This window comes from Camelus bactrianus, chromosome 18 (assembly GCF_048773025.1).
Source record: "Camelus bactrianus isolate YW-2024 breed Bactrian camel chromosome 18, ASM4877302v1, whole genome shotgun sequence".
Taxonomy (NCBI): domain Eukaryota; kingdom Metazoa; phylum Chordata; class Mammalia; order Artiodactyla; family Camelidae; genus Camelus; species Camelus bactrianus.
Window position 1 is genome coordinate 2,386,594 of NC_133556.1, and position 21,161 is coordinate 2,407,754.

Below are 21,161 nucleotides of genomic sequence, written 5' to 3' on the forward strand. Positions count from 1 at the left end.
ATGTACTTCTCTCTCCCATTCTCCAGGTGATGGGCTCTGGATTTTCCATCACCTAGAGTTCACTCACCTATAGGAGATGAATTTATTTATTTATTCATTTGTTTGATAGATGTTTATTGGATGACTATTATGAGCCAAGATCTATTGTTAAGTATTGTTTTAGAATTCAGACATGATGCCTGCCCTTACAGATACTAGAGTCCATTAGAGAAAACAGACAACTAAACAAATAATTATAGTGTAATGAGGTGAGAACTGTCTTAGGGGACATACGGAGTACCGAGGGGGTCCGGGAAAAGAGATTATAATGTTGTAATGGAAAGTCTTTGATATCAGAAAGCTTTCTGAAAAATGTTTAGTAGAATCTCTGTATGCCAAAGACAAGATTGTTGATCTCTAAGAAAATTCTTTAGAAAGTAGTCACCAGGAAGTGGTAAACTTATCAATGTCAGTTAAAAGAAAAGCTTAGAATTTCCAAATTGCCATCTGTCATGGGTATTTGTTGTCAAGAGAACACTGAATACATGTTTGACCTAAGGAAAAAAAGATGAAAAACCACTATTAATGTTTTTGTATATATTTGAAGGAAGAATTATTATTTGATGGGTGATTAAGCATTCATTATAAAGGCATCCCTTCCAGTGGTGCTTTGCAAACTATGGTGAAGGACCAGCGTTTTCTTTTTTAAAAGCTCTAATTCGTTGCTGACTAATTAACGGTCTTTCTTCACATGACTAGAATGTAGCTCATACTACACGGAACCCGACCCGGTGTGTACCTTGATCAGATTCACCGACGTGTCACAGCAAAGCCGTGTTTCTCAAAGTTTCTTAAGTGCTCATTCCGACTTCCTGTCCTGACCAGATAATTTAAGTCTCTTTGTTCTAATGTCATCATCACCAAAAAGCCTTGTGGTGGTTACTTTCACTGTAAAAATGTGACATTGCCAGTCCAGGCCCTGCTGTCAGATAACTTAGTGTCGGCACAGACCTGTCTCCCTGGAGTCTGGGTTCTCGCCCCTGCCCTGTGAGTCCATCACTGGGCCTGGAATCCTGCAGTTCCTGGCCTGAGTCAGCACAGCAGCTCTGCTGACAACACTGAGTCATTCATTCGTTCAGTGAATGTTGCCTGAGAGGATGACATGTCAGCAAAGACCTGCAGGAAGGAGGGGAGTGGATTAAGTGGGTGTGGAAGGGAAGGACCTCCCAGAGAGAAGGGACAGCAAAAGCGGTTGCTCTGAGACCTGAGAGTGAGGGTAGGGCCCGGGTCATGCACGGTCCTACAGGGCCTTCTGGAGCATTGACAGACTTTGGCTTTTATCTGGAGTGACTTGACAAGCCCCTGGAGGAGGGGTGAGCTTTGAGTGGAGATAGAAATGACAAGTTTCTACCTACATTTTAACGAAGTTGCTCTGGTTGTCATGTTGAGAGCAGTGTGAAGGGGACAGGGATGGAGGCAGGGGGAGCAGCTGGGAGGCGATTTAAATGATCCAAACAAAGGTAGTGAGGTGGTTGGACCCGAGGGTAGCAGGAGAGAGGGCAGGGAGTGTAGGATTTGGGGGATGTATTTTAAAGGCTGTGCCAGTGGGACTTGCTGACAGGTTGGATAAGGAGTGTGTGTGTGTCCACTCCCGCGTGCACATGTGTATGCGTGCCCATAAAAGAAAGGAGAAAGGAAAACAGAGCCGAGGATGGCTTCAGTGGTTTTGACCTGAGAGTTATGTTTCTGTCCACTGGGATGGGGTCACTGAGAGCAGCAGCTTGGACGGTGAATGTCAGGAACGTAGTGTTAGGCACGTTCACTTTGAGACGTCTATTAGACATCCAGGCGGAGCTGTCGGCCAGGAAGTTGGATATACAAGTCTGGAGTTATGCTCCAAGAGGTCTGGGTTGGAAATAAAAACGGGGACTTACCAGTATGACAAAAGGCTTAAAAATCACGGGAATAGATGAGATCACTAAGGGAGAAAGCGTAGGTAGAAGAGAGAAGAGGTTTTTTGGACTGAGCGCCGAGCTCCCCAATATTTAGAGATCTGGGTGACCAAGAGGGAACAGGCAGAGCGGCAGGGGCACCGGAGGGTGTGGCGCCCGGGACCAAGAGGGAGGCGGGCCAGCCCTGCCCGCTGCTGCTGCTGCTGCTGCTGCTGTGTACACTCAGCGAGGAACACTGACACCTCCACCACTCGGACGTTACCTTTGAGGAACAGTTTGATGAAGTGATGTTGATGAAAACCTGCCTGGAGTGGCTTCCAGAGTCAACGGGAGAAAAGAAACTGGAGAGTGAAGATGGAGTTCGTTGTAAGGGAGAGTAAAGAAGAGGAGAGGGAAGAGCTGGTGACAGCGAGAGACAGGGTGGGATTGCTGGAATTCCTGGATCGAGTGCGAATGCAGGTGTGGCCGGAGAGGGGAGCGCGGCCAGGGCATCTACAGCAGTGGGTCTGGGGGCAGAATATCCAGGCACAGACCGGGCGCTAGGCAGACGAGGGGGTGGCTGTGTGCAGGGGCCTCTCATCACGTTTACTTCCTCAGAGAAGCAGGAGCAAACTGCAGCGAGGAGGAAGGAGGCCACGTAGGAGGCTTGGGGAAAGGCACATGCAGTCGTTATGCCGGGGCTGGGAGAGGAACTGGGCCGACAGCGGGACCCCGCACCGCGAGAAGGGCCCCGCTTGCGGTTCGTAAGTGTCATGCGTCTGAAGGGAGCCCAGCTGCTAGGATCACGTGTCTTCCTTCTAATTCCCGGTCAGCTGCCTGGGAGTAGACGTGGGGGTCTCCCATGTGAGACAGCGAGTCCCTTCTGTAAGCGGTTGGCATCTGTCCCTGGGTCCGCACTCCGAGGAGGGGGTCTCCGCGCAAGGGTCATCTTCCGCTGCCTGCCCTTTCTTTATTGAATGAGCCTGTCTTGGGCAGTTTGCTCATTTGCATTTGGAGAAATGCCTCTTTGCAGCTAACGTTGTTTAGACCCCTCGTCTCCCTTTCCTTGTCTTCTGGGAGGTTGACGGCACAGTCCATTCACTCCCCGAGCACAGTCTGCAGGTGTGGCTGGTTAACAAGAGAGCAGAGCTCACTCAGCAGTGTCCCCCAGCACCCGCAACCTGGGGAATGTTTCTGTAGCTGTTTCACATACAACATCCTTCTGATTGCCAAAGCCTCTGCCCTTGTACTGGGTCAGGCTTAACTTCTGCCCCTTCCCTTTTCTCTTAGAGTATCACTTCTGACCAACGGATGGCTTCTGGACTGGTGGTATCCACATGGCTGCCATATTTACTGTTGATCTTCCGAAGGGCTTTCCCCACGTGTCCTGTTGTTTTCTGTCTCAGTTGCTTTGTAGAAAGATGTCTTCTGCCTGGAATTCCCCAACTCCCTCTGACCGTTAAAAAAAAATCACATTTAAAGTAATAATTTGTCCTGTGTAATTTTGTTCACTTAAATGAAATTCAGATTTTACCAAGGACCCAAAATGGGGTTGGGATAAAGATTAATGAGCTAATGTATTCCTGCTCTCAAATAATTCACATTTAGGCCTGTATAGTATTTGTTATTTTTATCACCCAATTTTTACATTGTAGGATTTACCGTGGATTTTTATTATGATACCTATTTCACCATAAATTGGCATTATTTTTCATACATTGGAGAGAATTTTTAAAGTCAATGTTTTCCCCTATGATTTGATATAGCTTCCATTTAATAATCATGTTCTAGATTGAAATTTTATCAGCATCCTTTTTGTATCATGTGTTTTCCTGCTAAGTAGTAATGAGAGTGTATGTATTCATTGTCTGCAGATAGTTTTTAGGTTGGATTTTTATTTTGAGTTCTGCTTTCCTTTATCACTGTGCTTCGGAGTGCTGGATGAAATGGTTACTTTCATTTCTCTTTTTCACCGTCATGATTGTTTCCTGCAGCCCCATTTATTTCTGTCAGGTTTTCCTTCATGCCATCAATCTGTCTCATTTGTGTAGCGGCTCTGTTTCTTTTGCTTTTTCCACTGCTGCAAAGAGCTGTGGTGGTGTTTTATTTGCTTGATTTTCATTCTCGATGCATATACAGAGCACTGGAGTATGCATTTTTGAATCCTAGATATGTCTTCCGGATTTGGCTTTATATTATTATGAAGATATTTGTCATTTGGGCAGTTCCAACAGGCTTTTTCCCTGAGACTGTCTCTGCCTACCTTTCCTGCTGTTCACAGGGCAGGCTGTCAGTTAAGTTGCTATAAGTCTATCTCCGGTTTCGGTACCCTATAATTACATACATTCTGTTGTGAATGGCACACCTCTGGTTTGGTGGCCTGTTCCTGATGTTGCTAGTGGTTAGTGTCACTGACTCTGTTACTTTGACATTTATGGTGAATCCACATCTTCAGATGATTTTAGTTCTCTTTTGTAAATGTTATGCATACATTTGTGCTAATGTGTCAGGTTAGCAAATATTTGTCAAATGCCCACAGTGTATCAGGCACATAGGTAATGGGAATACCATGGTGCACAGGATGTCCCTGAAGGAATTACATTCTAGTGTGGGAGACAGACAAGCAAGTAAACACAGACATCTTAGAGCTACAGATGGTGTTCAGTGCTGCAAAGAAAACACAGCGGGGTGCAGAGGTGGAGCTGAAGACCCCTGTGTGGTCAGGGGAGGTGTCTTGGGAGTTCTGACTGATGCCAGAACTGACTGATGCGATGAAGTGAAGCCCAGCGCAGGCAGGGGAGCAGCATGCAGCAGGGCCCTGGGCAGAGCTGGCCCACTCCCTGGGCGTGCCTCAGGGGAGGCGGATGGAGTCGGCTGGCGGGAGCGGGAGGCGGTGAGGTTGGGGGGCAGTGGGGGCGAGCCGGGGGCTTTAAGGGGCGTAGGAAAGAGTGAAGAGTTTAGATTTTATTTTAAATGGAATATTTGTCCTCCTTAAGATGGAGGGATTTTTTTGTAGGGAAGGGCTGTGAGCTTGTTTGCATTTGTGAATAATTTTTAAGAGAGTCCAAGAATGCCCACCTACGTAACCACAACATGACTGTCGGAATCAGGAAGTCAGGGTTCGTGTGGCACTGTCAGTCCTGCCCACAGACCCTGTTCACGTTTCGCCAGGCATCCTGCCATCTCTCTCTGCTTCTGCTCCGGCATCCGTGGGTTGCGTTTAGTTGCTGTGTTCTCCTGCCTCTTTTAGTCTGTATCGGTTTCTTAGTCTTTTGCCATCTTCACAATGTGGACAATTCTAAAGAGCCCAGGCCTTTCATCCTCCAGGACGTCCCTCATCCTGAGTCTGCCCAGCGTTTCCTCACACCCAGGCAGAGGTTGCGTTTTGGCAGAAATACTGCATAACTGATGCTGCTCTCAGTACTTCTTGTCGGGAGACACATGATGTCACCGTATCCCACCCCTGCCAGGGTCCACCTTGATCAGATTCCCCTTTGTAACCGATCTGTATTTTGTGGGGAGATACGCCAGGACTACACCAGCACCTGTCCCTGGTCAGACCTCCCCCACCAACATGAGCGTCCAGGGATGCCTGCCACCTCAGTCAGCCACCACTGCGGTGGGCGCCAAATGGTGATTTTTTTTTTTAAACTTAATCATTCCGTTCTCGTTTATTAACAGGCATTCTGCTGTAAGGAGGAACTTTCCTTCTCTCCCATTATTTATTTGTATCTGTTACCATCATAATTTATTTTGATGCTCAAATTGCCCAAAGTTTGGCCAGTGAGAGCCCCTCCGAGCCGGGTCCTGTACCTTCTGACATGCCCCCATCATTCTGAGTACTTCCTTACTTTCTGCAAATATATTTTCCAGGGTCATCTTATGTTTATGCTGGAATCAACTGTTCCTTCAAGGAACTGGGGTTTCCTTTTAGTGGAAGGTGGAGGTCAGAGACCAGGGCTGAAGCACTTGGTGTACTTGTTGCGTTTGGGAACCTAGATTCCTAGGGAGTTGTGGCTGGAAGTATTTTAGGATTCGTCATTGTAAAGATGGCATTTAAAGTGAGATCGAGTCAGCTTGGGTTCACGTTTGTCATGACCCATGTTCAGCTGTTTGTGTGCAGGTGAGGTGGGGGTCGAACGTTTGCTTTAATCAGTATTGGGGTGTTCCAGGTGTCTGTGATGCAGGGGAGAGGACAAGGGAGTTCAGGGCCTGGTTATAGTGATGGGCCGTGGGGTCTATACTGGGTAGGGGCTGAGGTAGGACATGAACAGAGGAATGACCATCAAAGATGTTCTGGAGGTCAACGGCTCGAAGGTCTTGATGGAGGTCAGTTCTTGTTTGGTGGTGTGTTAGCGGGACTGCCTCATGGCGCAGCTCCCGTTGTACTGCAAGGAAGAGTGCCCGGTGGTCCTGATAATTGAGAAACTGAGCCAGGGCCATCACAGGATACTTGAGACTGAGGTTTTGTCAAGGTGTCCAGAGTATAATTATGGAAAGAGGTGAGCGAGTTGGGTTGGAGGTAAAGTTCTTCAGAAATGATGACAGCAAAGGACTGAGAGAAAGGGTGAGGGCTGAATCATCTTTGTACACATTGAGTGATGGCAGAAACCATGATGGCTCGAAAAAGACAGTGCTTCGGTGCTAACGTTTTCATCAGTGAGAAGAGGGGGTGACCAGGAGGTAAGTAGCTGGTTTTAACAAGAAGCAGATAGGCTGGAATGTTCTGGTAAGCAGAATAATGCCTCCCCTTCCCCCCCACACTCCTAAAAATAGCCACATCCTAATCCTGGAACCTGTGGATATGTCATATGGCAAAAGAGGCTTGGCATATATGATTGCATGAAGGTTCTTGTGGCAGGGAGATTATTCTGGGTTATCTGGGGGCCAGATTTCATCACGAGATCCCTGTAAGAAGGAGGCAGGGGTGTTCGAGTCCGGGAAAGAGACGTGCTGATGGAAGCAGAGTCCGGAAGACTGAGGACGCTGTGCTGCTGGCGTGAGGAGGAAGGGGCCACCACCAGGGGATGAAGGAGGCATAGCGTCTAGGAGCTGGAAGAGGCAAGGAGATACACAGATGCAGCTCTGCCGACTCTTTGATCTTAACCCAGTGAAACCCATTTTGGACTTCTAACGTCCATAATGGTGAGATAATAAATTTGTATTGTTTGAAGTTACTGATTTTGTGGCTATCTGTTATAACAGCAATAGGAAAGTAATTCAAATGGTTTAAGGTTAATTCTTTAAATTTGCAGAAAGTTTTGAGTGAGGGAAAAGATCTGGAACCAACCATGGCATGCCATCTTCAGGGCGATGGCATATGGGGTATGGAGAAAAACAGCTGCCACCTACAAGGGGCTTCAGGGGACAGCCTGGTTTCAGTTAAAGAAAGAGATGATGGAGCTATTTGGGGAAGAAATGGAGGGTGCAGAGGCATGGCCCGCAGTGAATGCCGGAGGGCATAGTGGCAGGGCATGGGGTTGGGGTCGGAGGAGGTAGAATTTGAATCCATTTCCTGCAGTCGAGAGAGTTATATGGGGTTGAGAAGCTGCATAATGTCCAATAACCTAGAATGCTTGAAGTCCTTTCGCGGCCGGAAGTTTGCAACAAAACAAGGGAACGAACAAAACAGTAACTTAGGGCATAACGGGACTGCTGCAGAGAAGTGTAAGCCGTCAGTGCTCACCTTGGCCCGGTGCTGGGGCTGGCCTGTCGGGCAGTGCGTGGTGGCGGCACCTCAGCAGGGCAGCAGCAGGCCCTCCTCCAGGCAGTGCTTCTTCTGGTCTGACCTGGGCTCTTCCCCTTGCAGACCTGGAAGGCACGTTAGTGGTTATAGAGACGCCTGAAGGTACTTCTCCTATCCCCAGCCATTCTGGCACTCTGTTACATCACCAAAATAGAAAATGAAACTCACTAACTCTTTAACAATTACCTTCATTTTTTTCCCTGAATTAAGGAAGAAACCTTACAGAGATTGTAGTAACATATAAAGAAGGAAAAAATTCTTTACTCGAATAATCAGCATTCCATTTCGGTATGCTTCTTTACCGTTTATTTAATGTAGCTTTACATAGTTGAAACAGTGCTATATATACAAATACTTCATAGCCAGTTTCCCTTCTTTTTAACATTATTTATAAGCAACTTTTTAATGTCAAAAAATAGTATTCCATCATATAAGTAAGTCATAATTCAACATTGTATAGTTGCAGAGTTTTAAGTTTTCATTATTAAGTGATCACAGCCTTTTTGGATAGAATTCTACACTTAGGAGTATATTCCTCGGGCCAGAGCTCTAGGTATATAACAGTTAGATCAAACAGTAGGAGCTGTTAAAGACTCTTGAAAAGTAATGTTAAATTATATTCCCCAAACCGAGCACTAGTTTACCCTCACACCAGTGATTTGTATGTAAATTCCAATTATATCAGTTCAGAACGGCAATGAGTTTATTTGCATGCATTTACAAGTAATAGTAAAATAAACCACAGAGTCTTAGAATGACCCATTTCAACTTGCCTAAGAGCAGGATTTAGATATTTCTGTGCAAGAACATTTTCTATGGTGTCCCTTACAGATGTACATCACCCTCCGACGTAAACACTTCCAATCAGAGTTCATGGATTTTTTCTTAAGGCTAAGTGCTTATTAAAATTTTAAACCTTTCCAGATTACTGAAGGAAATTTGTCTTTTGTCATATCGTTAACCTATGTGATTAGCCTACAGAACACATCTACTAATAATTAGTCCTTAGAACCCCTGTAAACCGTGAGAGAAGGAAGAAAACCGAGTCAGAAGGAATAAGAAGGGAAGACAGAACTTCAGATCCACTTGTGTTTTACAAAGGAAAAGAGAACGGCTTGAGTGAACAGCAGAGACAAAGCAGAATTTCTGTTGTTCACTTGTGACGTCGTTGCCAGTGTGTCACCTAGTTTCACATGGGTGGGCAAATAAGGTAAATCATCTATTTCAAAGTTACCTTGAATGTGAACTGAGCGTCTGTGCGTGAATGAGAAATAACGGTGTCAGCCATGGTCGCTCAATTCACGCGTGAAGCATCAGCCTACATTTGCTCCACGAGGAGCACTGGGGAGTCTCTGAAATCGGAGAACAAATTTGTGTGATCACATGTTTTCTGAATTAGTTACTTGCCCTGTGACTTCACAATGTATAGAAACAGACAAATGTCCAGAAGGTCGAATATAAATGATATTAAAATTTGTTTCTCAATGAAAAGTCCTTATTGTACAGTTGATCATCTCTGTTGACTTTTCATTGGTTTGGTCGGTAGTTGGGATTATGCTGTTAGAATGTTCCACCAAAATAGCTGTGCTTCCTGTAGCCATGAATGAATGTTTTATTTAAGAGTCTAACAAGACTTGAACAATGTGAACTCTGCTCTGAATGTTGGACCTGTTCCTGGTTGTCAGACCAAAGTACTGACCCTCAGACTACGTGAAGTTTTCAGTTGATATTAAATGTGAATTTTTTGATAAGCCCATATTTTTACTTGAACAGTTCAATTTTGGATTGATCTTAATCTATGCTCTGTGTTAATGCTTAATGTCAGTCCTTTATTTACCCGTAATTTTGTATTGAAATGCTCATGTTTATTTTGACTTTAGTCACTTAAGTGTAGTAAGAAATGGGGCAGAGATTTTAGTCTTTATTTGAATAATGGGTATTTGGAAGGCTAAACTGAGAATAAATTTAACTTTTACTTGCTTAAAAAAAAAAACTCTGAATTTACCAACGATCTGAGCAGTTAATTTGTCTTTTGGATTTTTTCATAGAGACTGAAATTTCCCTAGCCGTGTTCTGGGTTCAGCCAGGAGGGAATGGAGGTTGCTTAGAACATATTTAGTGTGTAAGTAATAACATTTGTGTCACTACCTAAATATGTCTCAGATAGTCAAATGTAAGTAATTCTAACATATTTAAAATTATTTGGATCATCTGTACTATTTCCTCCTTGTTAGTGTAACTAATTAAATTAATTCCATTACTTGTTTTGATGTTTCCAGCTGTACTGGGTGCTGACTTCTGTAGAAGTGATGTGTGGGAGAACTTGTTCTCGAAAAGCAGATGCTTTTGGTTTACTGCTTACAGTGCTTATCTGAACAATGCAAAGTGTTACACATTAGTATTTTAAATATACAAGGAATTCACAGGAAATATTTTGCAGTTCAGGTAGAATGAGCTGTCTAGAAATTAAGTAGGCTTTTGTTTTAAACTTGATTCATTTATTTGTACTAAAGTAGCGCATTCAGTAACACCCCATTTATCTGGTCATTTTCCAGAATATGATGGAATTTTCCAGGTAACTGATCATAAATTAGTTTTCCAGGTAACTGAATCTTGCACCTTCAAGGACTAAAATCTTTTAAATTTAGCCATTTTTGATGGAAATCTTTATAAAATATATTATATACTTTCTACCTTCTTACTTTCCTATGCTTTCTTAGTCAGAGGATGCTCAATGCAATTTCACTTTTTTCTGATGACTCAGGACCACTATTTAAAAACTGAAGTAGTTGAGTGTTATACCAACTTTTAAGTTTTTCTTTCTTCTTGGTAGGATTAATAAACTGTTATTTCTTCTGCTGTTCTATCATCTCTAATAACTCTTCTGTGTCTTAGTGGTTTTGCTTTTTGTTTTCCATGGCTTGTGAAACCAAAGTTGTTAGGAATAACTGTTTATGGTAAAATCAGGATCCAGGAGGGCCAGGGTGAGGGCCCAGGGAGCAAGTGTGATGCTTGAGAGCTGTTCTTATCAGCCGTGTTGGGCATTCACACCTCTCCAGCGCTTCTGGACTTGGAGCTTTGTCCTGAAAGGTTGATTACTGAGAGGTCTCTGACTCATGGTATGCTAGGTCTTTCCTGGTTCCTTCAGCCTCCCTCCCAGCTGAGTAAACTGAGCCCTGAGTGAGTATTCTGGGCATCGCCCAAGCTTACACACACTAAATGGTAGCAGAACCCTGGGTTTAAGTCTCGACTCTGGTCTCCAAGCCCGTTGCTTTTCTACTGTAACTACGACCTTAACGCCAGGTAATTATTATGGCCTTTGTCATCAGTCTTGATAAGTAAAGGGTCTGTGTTCTTTCTTGATGGGACTCTTGTTACTCGCCCTCTTATGTAGACTAGAAGCCAGAGACTCATCCTAGACTTCTCTGTGCTCTCCATTCCAAGAGTTACTAAGCCCTGGCTGGTTTAAGTATCTCTAGAATCTTCCCTTGTCTGCATCTCTGTTACATAGCCCTAGTTCATCTCTTGTCATCTCTTGTCTTTTTTCTCTCCTTGTTCTGCACCCTGCCTCTGGAGTCATCATCCTCAAAAGCACCACCCATTTGGCCAGTATAGGCAGTCAATAAATGGAGGAAATACAGGGAGGGAGAGGGAGATGGAGAGATTATGAACAAACATGGACACCTGAGGGGCAGAGAATGAGTCCCAATGGGTAGAAAAATAAAAATACAGATAGGAAATAGTTGAACTATGTATACGTAGATGTGAGAGAAAATGATTTGAGTGCTGTAGCCAACCTGAACCATGTGATAAACGTGAGTGAGTGAGACCCCATGGAAACCCTGAGTGCACGTGGTGTATAACATCAACCTCTTATCAAGATTAATGTTACTGCTGATCAGACTCTGGTGAGAACTCCATTTCCAATATGGGATAATACGAAATAAAAGCATAGGCAGGGCTGAAGAATGAGAGCTCTACTAAGTAAACTGACAAGTGGAATAAGACCCACTGGTCCAGACTTAAAGAAACGGAATGACTACGGCTTGAAAGGTTACGGGCGACTTATATGTGACTCAAATATATAAACTGTATTATTCTGAGGGTGATGCCAAAATAAACTGTCTGTTCTCTATGCAGTGAGAGATTGTGTTATAGGCAGTGCTTTGAATTTAAATATTTTAATTTTTTATCAGCCTGACACATACACTGTAGAAAGCCAGGTAGCACTGTAGGTCTGTAAGGAACGCCGGCAGTACCGGGTGCTCTGTGTGTCCTTCATATGTGGAAATTCACGTTCGGGAACTTTTTATTTTTGGTATTACTGCTTTGATCATTTCCTTCTCTCTTTTTGTCTTTTATTTCTTTTCAGAAAGCTTGCTAGTTTCCTGTTGGGCTTGCTGGGTTGATTTTCCTATTTTCATCTCTTTTTCTTTTCTATTGTCCATCTCTTTGTCTTTCCCCCTGCACTGTTGCACAGTATTTTTTTCTTAGCCATCTCAGGATATTCTTTTTTTTTTTTTCCTTCTGCATTGTTCATTGCCTCTGCTTCTTCCAGTGTCTTTTTTTATGTTTGGTTGTTTTGGTCTCTCTCCTTCATTTTGGAGGCTTTCCTCAGATGCCTGTTGGTCATAAATTCTTTGTACATGGATGGGGCCCAAATGCTTTTTATAAGGTGATCCATCTTATCTCATGGGGTTCTCCAGGGGTCAGTGTACATAGTTCTTGTCTTATGAATTATGTTCTCCATGTTTAACTAGCAAAACTAGAAAGCTATTTGAATTAAGTATAAGAAAACCTTAAATGCTAGGGATATTAGATATTGCACTGAATTATCATGGAAGGCTTTATAAGTGCTGAAAGTTTGTTAATTGATTTGGTTTTTAAATATTAACGTTATCTGTTTGCAGCATGTTTGGTGTGAGAGGTTTTGTTGGGGGATCAGGAGCGAAGTCCTTTTGTTTCCATGGGTGGGGAGGGTGCTGTTTTCAGAAGCTTTACAATTCTACTTCCCCAAAGTTGACTGTACTTCAGGAGTTAAACTGGGTTTAGGCTAACGAATTACAACACACACTTCTTCTGGAAGACCTGCTAGCCACTGTGTGGTTGACAGCTCCTCCTAAGTGAGGCTTCATTGCTGTGATCCTTAATTAGGATCAGATAATGGGTCATTTTTTCATTCTTAAATGCTTAGCAGTTGAAAAATCATTTCATATAAAAATAATTTAAATATTTTCAACCAGTGTAAGAAAAATAGGCAGATATCACAAAGAAAGTTAGGTGTTTTCATAGAAAGAGCAGTGATAGATATTTTCTCAAAAATATTTTACTAATAGATGCTAAAGTTCTTGTAAAGTGAGAAAAATGCATTTAAAATGATTTAAATTAATAAAATGCACCAATTTATTTCAGAACTATCAAAGCTAATAAAATAAAAAGGCTTGGACATTAATTTTCATTAGTATGGTTGTGTTAAGTGTGGGTAGTTCTTTTATTACATTAACGCAAACTATGATAGGCTGTAAAGAGTCCCTTTGCTTATCTGTTGGTTTAATTTAAAAGTAAAATGTACATTATTCTAATTATATGCATTAGTATTGAATGTTACATTCATCAATTTATGACTCTCATTCTTAATTTTAACAACCTTTGATTACCTTATACCCTGGGGCTACAGTAAGGAAGGAAATCTAGCCTGGGAACCAAGAGGCCTGTTCTCCAGGTTGAGTTAGATGCCTATTTAGCTGTGTGACCTTATGCAAGTTACTCAACTTCTCTGCCTTAAAATTTTCTCAGCTGTGAAATGAGAGCCCTTGGGTCTTCTCTATTTGCAATGTTCCCTTATTATATGACAAACTACATCTTAAAGGTCTTTCTTTTTAAATTAGTAAGTGTATAATCAACATGTGCAAACAGTACACACACACACAGATACACACATTACACGTAATATATATGTATGTATGTGTGTATCATGGTGAAAAATTCAGACGTTATCAAAATGTATAAAACAAAAAATGAAAGTTTACTCCCACCTACACTCAAAACAAAACTGATTAGAAGAAAAATCTGCAGTGACAGAGCTAATAATTGCTAATGGTCCCTATATGTTCTTGCAGAAATTTTTCATGCATGTGTCAGTATACAGACATGTAAATCACAGTACAGTTACCATTAAGCACTGTACTTTTTCCTCCCTTATATTTTGGAAATAATTTGACATAAACATATTCCTGAACATATTTATTTTAAATCAATATCTGGTAGCTCTATTTTTAAACTAATAAGAAATTTAATTTTTAGTTCTTTGCCTTTTTTCTTAAATCTTAATTCCTCCCTGCATGTTTAAATTGTATTAGAATAGTTTTTAAAAACCTATGCATAGAAAAATGTCTAAAAATAGATAAAGCAAATGTTAATGATGCTTTTATTGGGTAGTAAATTTGAAGTAATTTTTCCTTTATGCTTTTCTGTATATTTCATATTTTTAACAGTTGACATTTTATTGGGGGGAAAATCCATTTTAATAAAAAGTACCATGCTATTATGAGGTAATTATCAATCAGTAGTTGTTTAATTGAATTATAAAACCATATTCTTTATTGACTATTAAATCACACCTCATTAAAAATATTTTATTGTTATTTTTCCCATTCTCTTTATTTTTTAATTAAAGTATAATTTACATATAATAAAATGCAGAGATTTTTGACTGTACCTTTTGATGAGTTTTTTTACCCACTGCACTTAAAGTATGAAACATTCCAAGAGTCCCATAGAGGTCCCTGAAACCCCTTTTACACCAGTCCCTCCCCTCCACCCAGGCATCCTGGTCTGGTATCTGTCCCCATAGACTGGCTTCTTCTGTTCTGAGCGTCACACGGATTAAATCCCAGCCTCTGTGCTCTCCTGTGTCTCCCTGTTCCGTAATACATGGTATCAGTATTTACGTGTCTTCATCACTGTTTAAAAATACCTTCTATTCTTTTTCTTAATGTTTAAGTAACTGGGCCAAAGTTGCACAGCTAGGAAGTGCCAGAACCAGGGCTTGGGCCCAGGTCTGTGTGACCCAGAGCTCTTCTCCCTGACCCGACGCTTGCGGCTCTCCTGGGACTTGTGATAGGAAATAAAGTTGGGATGGAAGATGGTGTCAAACTGTGAAGTACCTTGAATGTTATGCTAAGGAACATGTATTTCATTCCTCATAATGAGTTCTCCACACCAGTCCCTTGATACTTTGGGATTATGCATTACAACAAACTGCATTTATTGTATTAAAAAAATTCCAGTTCTCCCGCAACACGTATTCACCAAGTCACTACTGTGAACCAGACACTGCTCTCGGCGGCTTGCTGACCCCAGGTCCTGGCCGTGGGCTGAGCTGACGGTACATACTTTCAATCCGCCATCTTTATCTTGGAAGTCTTTTTTTTATTTTTTTAATCACTCTAGGAATAGACCTTCTTTCATTAATTTTGTCTTTAAATTAATAAGTTTCCTTCTGTTAATTCTGAGGCAGGTTCAGAAATACTGAATTTTCGTATTTTCCAAAGATCAATGTAATTTTGACTCGAAGCGCTTTCCTATTGCCCTGTCAGCAACTCATCCTTATTTATTCAGGGTACTTGCCCCCTTACCTGGAAGGGAAGATGCTGTTAGATATCATGCTAAAGAATTTGTTCTTTATTCCTTTCATGTGGAAATTAAGTCCCTCATCTGGGTCTGCTCATATCTGCCAGCCCAGCTGCTTTGCGCTAGGCCTAGGACACAGGAATTTAAGACACTCCTCACCCCACAATGTCATGAACTTGGAAGGAAGGAGGGCAGAGGCACATTCAGGCCCTAATTGGGGGGAAATCACTTTGGTGGCTGGACGATGTTTTAAGGAAAAAAAGAGAGACAAAGATAGAAACCTGAAGTGCGTTATGCTGCTGGCATGGTTTCCTGGCTGTGGGAGCCAACAGGCAGGAGGAACCTCCCTGAGAGGTGGCTTTGCTGGTTCCTTTTCCTGTGTCTGTCCTGTCCCCCAAGCTGGCATCATCCCCCCTGCCTTTTAAGTGTAGTCAATAACTGGGGTGGCGCAGCTCGTGAGGCGGGGCTCTGGCTTTGCTGTTCATGAGCTGCATACTCCCCGTGACCATCAGGCGACAGGAAGACTTGGGGAGGCTTTCCGGGAGCAGCCTTCTCTTTGCTCGTCACCTCCTTCCCAGGTTGGGGAGTTTCTTTCCACAAGGCAGGGCCCGGGAAGAGGCGTGGCTTACCGAGCAGCTGGAGCGTGGCCATGAAGTCCTCATCCCGTTGGTGCTTCATTTTTAGAAATTCCTTCGAAGACCTGACATTTGCGTGGTTTACCACGTAGTTTGAAAGTTTCTATGGAATTTTAACTGAAAAACGGAAGAGGAACTGTCGGGCCCTTGCCCTTGCCACCTGCAATGCTCAGAAGAGGGCTTCTTGTAGGAGCTTCAGGCTGGACGGACTGGGTTTGTGTGGGTTTTGCAGTGTCCATGTGCGAGGTGACCGTGGTCTGGGGACTCTGGGCTGGAGCCCAGCAGACTGATGTGCTTGCCTGGCTCCCCTACCCTGGGCTGCAGGCTCACTTAGAGTGGGGCCGATTCTCATTTGTTTTTGAGCTCCTGGCAACTGGCATGGTTGAGGGCATGTAATAGGTGCTCAGTAGACAATTACAGACTGATTGATGAAATGGGGCAGTTGTCACTATGGAACTTGTCCACATCAAGATGAGCCATGAGAATGAGTGGGGTTGCAGAGAATTACTGCATCCATCAGCTTCACAGGGCTCACCAACTCTGCGTAGAGTCCAGAGAAATGAGCTGGAGCGCCCACTCTCGGGTGATAAGCTGCAGCCGCAGCTTGGCCAGGTGTCGGTAGACAGGTAGACAGTGGCCTGCTGGAAGCACTCACCTTTCTCATGGGGGCATTGCCGCTAAGCGATAGCCGGTAGATACGATGCCAGGGCTCCCAGTTTTTCAAATGGTAACACGAACTATTCTGATTTTAAAACTTAAATTTGTAATATTTTGAGGAACAAATAAAACGCACGTAGGGGTCAGATTTGGTCTGTAGACTACCTTCACATTACGCTCTCTAGAAAACCAGACAAGCAGAGGGCCAGGTGCCAGCAACCCTTAAGGGCAGATGGAAGGAAAAGAACCCCCAGCAAGCTTGAGAAGGCAATTAAAGAGCTGGGGGAGACCAGTGAACTTGAATCTTAAGAAGGGAAGACTCTCAGGAAATCTGGGCAGGGTTGATGGATATCCGCTATGATATATGCTGTGGAGAAGTCAAGTAATTAGTGAACACAGTGAATCATTCATGAATGCAGGGGAATGCATATTAACATTATGCAGCTGTTTTTGGTCTGGCATAAATATGGTCCAGACTGTGGCTTTATCAGTTGGACCAAAGTTGTTTTTAAAGTTATTTCCTTAAAGCTTTGGCGAAAGAGTCCAAGTTCATATAAATTAATTTGACATTTTGAAAACCATTATTCATGTATCTATAATGTAATACTTTAAAGGAGTATTTAAAATATTTCAAGGAATTTACATGAAACTGTCAAGGGAATCACTCTTTTTATATCCTCACCATGATAGGGTGGACCTTCATCTTGTCTGTCTGGGCAAAGTTATGACAGTAGATCCTGTTCCAGGAGGTTTTATTTTATTGGAGGGAAGCCCAGTTAAAGTCTCAGAATTAATTTTATGTCATGTTATCTACCAAAGAACACATTTCCAAAGTCTCTCAAACATTTGACACAATTATTTCCATTTGCTAAATTTGATCAATGTTTTTCAAGTGACATATGCATTTTAAGTCAAAATTGAACAAAGTATGTCCTTGAGTACCACAAAATGTTTCCTATCTAAGACATTGGACTCATAGAAGATGTTTTCATTTTTGTGGAAATAAAGTGTTTATAATTAATTATAAATTACTCTAATAGAGTGCTTTGTGCAAGTTAGAAATTATCTCATTGAACAAACAAGACCCCTTTACTGAGTTCCTTCCACGTACTTCATATGCTCAAAGCCATGCAGGCTGATTAGTTATCACCATTGTGCTAAGGAGGGTGTCGTCTAAGTCACACACTGACCGTTCTGTGTACTTCCATGCCTCCACGTCATTTCTCATGTGTTTCCTTCTGCCTGGGATGTTCCATCCATTCCCAGTCTCTTGTCCTAATCATTTTTGTGAACTCCTACTAGGCTGCCGGGACAGACTAAAATGTCAATTATTCTAGAGCTAACCCTAAAACCTATTTGTCGTTATTCCCATACCATGAATATAGCACTTACCAAATAATATTTTTGGTATTTATTTTTCTATTCCACAAGACTGTAAGCTTCCTGAGCACATATCTGATGTAGGAGAGCTTTCCAACAAATGATTGTTGGCTTAGGTTGAATCCATTAATTTGGACAGATACCACTCCAGTGCCTGACTCAGGCAGACAAACCACTAACCCAGTGTGCTGTTCAACATTTAACTTAACAGTGCGATGAACTAAGTGATCTTGCATATTGTTATTATATAATTCAAACAAAGGAACAAAAAATAAGAATTTTTAAGGCAGGAAGGGCTAGATATATACCTAAGCCTTCAAAACCGAACTGAAAAATCCAACACTATCTTATAACATTTTAAGATAGTTCACATCGAGTTAAGAGTTTAATTACTGGATAAGTAGCCAACTTTTAGAATTTTCATTCAGAATGATAGGTACTTCTCTAATAAGCTACAATAGATTTCTATTATGTCACAGCCTGATAATGACATAGTTTAGATATGCCACAAGTGAACTCATCTTCCAGAAACCTAATGATTGTGAAAGCCTCACGTAAGACAACTTAGAACATTATATTTCCCCCAACACCAGTGTGATCCAATGTATCAAAAAGATCCTTTTTAACTTCTGCTTTGTCTAGATCATTAATATGGCCGTTTGTTCTACAGAGACCTCACTAGCGGGCGTGTCCCTGGCTCCCATGCTCCAGGGCAGAGCGCTGGATTCTTAAGAGAAAAGGGCTGGGGTGTAGGGGCTGTGGTGGGAAAAATATAAGATGGTCATCTGCTTGCTTCTGAGAAAACGGGATGGAGTGGTGTTCAGTGTGTGTGTGACGGTGTTACGCGTGCCCGTAGATGTGGGCAGGAATTATAAGGACTTCGTTGTTATCATGTGTTTTAAATTCTGTTGATGTTCATATTGTTTGAATTTCACTTTTGGCTTATCCTGTACAAGAGGATGATCTTTTCAGAGCATTTAATGAATATCAGCTTCTAAATTACCTCAAAATACTTAATTATTGGTTACCAGATAGTACCACCACCAGCAACCCAAGTTTTATAAACTTGGTTTTTATCATTAAGATGGCCTTAATTTTGTTTTTGAAAAATTATCATTTTTCAATCCTGGATTGTCACCACTAGCCATCCATGCTACTGTTCATCTTATTTAATTCCTTCCTCAACCATAACAATTGTATGGTTTTTATATTTGAATTATTTTTCTCGTAAATTATGTTATCCTTGGCTAAGGGCTTTTCTCTTTAGTAAATGCTTTTGACTATCTGGCCTTTATAGCATCAATTTCATTTTTTAATGCCTACGGAGACATGCTTGACTGCTTATAAATTTTCTGGTATAGTTTTGTAGGAATTCTTCACTTTCCAGGGGCCATATGTATCCGTCTTGGTTCCCAACAGTTTATAACTGCCAGAATAATTTAAAAGACATTTTTCCTTTGCAGCTTAATTTAGGGTAGAGCACATTTTGTCAGCACAGGCCACGTAGGAGATGGCGTGGATCAAGTGGCATTAGACCTCCAGCACCCTCCGAGGCCGTGTTGGGCGTCCACAGAGGGCGGCCCTGGGAGTCCGGTGTCTTAGATGTCAGTTTATTTCGTGCGTAGCCACACAGCTGGTGTGGGTAGGCAGGGGGACTTCCGCTCAGCACAGTCCTAGGCTGGTGGGGAAGCCAAGTCTCAGACACTGCTGACTCCTGCCAGAGGGAAGGCCTGGCATGCTCCTGCCTGGAAGTGAGCCCCCAGATGTCTGTGTGCACTTCACTGGCTGCAGCCAAGTGCTGCATCCCAGTTCAGGGCGCAGGGACGTGCAGCCCACCGGCACCTGGGAGAACTGGAGTACCTGGTGGGCAGCAGGACTGACATCACACTTTACGGAGGCTGTCTTCCAACCAGAGCCAACTTGGGAGAATTTCGATGGGTAACAGATCTTTGCTCCAGGCGTTTCCACATCGTACAGGGTGAGAACGGTGGCTGGCGGAAAAGCATTCGACGGAAAGTAGAGAAGTGTCATGGGACTGATGACGGGGCTAGAGAGACACTGGTGGGGACTGAGCCAGCAGTTAAGCAGCATGCCAAATGGAGTGGTGGCAACAACCAGCTTCAGGCCACCGTGCCCTCGCAGATCGGGGTGGGGGGGCGGGGCAGATGAATGTGGAGCTGATTCTCGAGAGACGGGGTGTAGGCTTCCTCACCGCCCTTCACTTCACGAGCTCCCATCCTTCACTCCGCGTCCTTCCGGCGTAATTTGAAGACTACTTATTTGCGTATTTTTCCCACTCGGTTGCAGATTTCTCAAGGACAAGGGGCCGTTTTTGAATCTTGTGTGCCTAGCGCGTAGTTCACGGTGCTGCATGATTACTGAATGAGTGAGTCAGAACCAGCTGGCGGCCACTCCTGCAGTGCCGGGTGCCCGCCGGCCCCTCTGGCTGGCTCTGCACTGCAGGAGCCCACGCCAGGGCGGCTGCTGGCGGAAGCGGCTAAGGAGCAGGGCGGGCCTGGGAACTCTGGCCTCTGCTCTGTTCCCTGGGGCGGGGCCGGTGCAAGTAGGAGGAGTAACGCAGGAATATTTGGAAAGTTGAAAAGTGATGAGAAAAAGTAAATCTGTACCTAATGCGTAATTTTTGTTTTGTCTCTGTTTCCCTCTTTTGAATTATTCTACACTGAGTATACTAGAATAAAGAAAACCTGAATTAGTAAAATCTGGTTATTTATTAAGACTTTAATAACCCGTAGTGTTCTTGCCTTCATGTGTTTTATTGCTGTGAAATTGCTAAACATGATCAGACGAACAATTTAACGTTTTATCCTCATGATGTAGAGCGCCGCTTCTCCAACTTGAGCGCGTCCAGGTCGCTTGGAGGGCTTGCTGACACCCCAGACTGTGGAGCCCTCCTTCCGGAATTCGTTGCAGTGGGTCAGGAGTGGGGCCTGAGCATCTGCGTCTGTAGCCAGTTCCCAGTAGGCGGTGAGACCGCAGCTCTGGGGACACACACTGACCAGCAGTGACGGCGAGGAAAGGGCTCTGAAAATGGAGAAAAAAATACATGTGCTTCAATCTCTGTGATGCTACTTAAGAAATGTTTGAGTTTGTGTAAGTTGCTCAACTCCTCTCGTTCTGTTTCCTTCTTGTAGAAAATGAAGGTCATAAGTGACTTCACAAAGAATAAGAAGAGATTGTTGT

General features: G+C 43.1%; 1 protein-coding gene across 4 annotated transcripts in view; it reads left to right on the forward strand.

Moving 5' to 3' along the window:
• Window positions 1-21,161, forward strand: part of SDK1 (sidekick cell adhesion molecule 1) — a 715,898-nt gene that overhangs the window by 197,397 nt on the left and 497,340 nt on the right. The window lies entirely within an intron of this gene.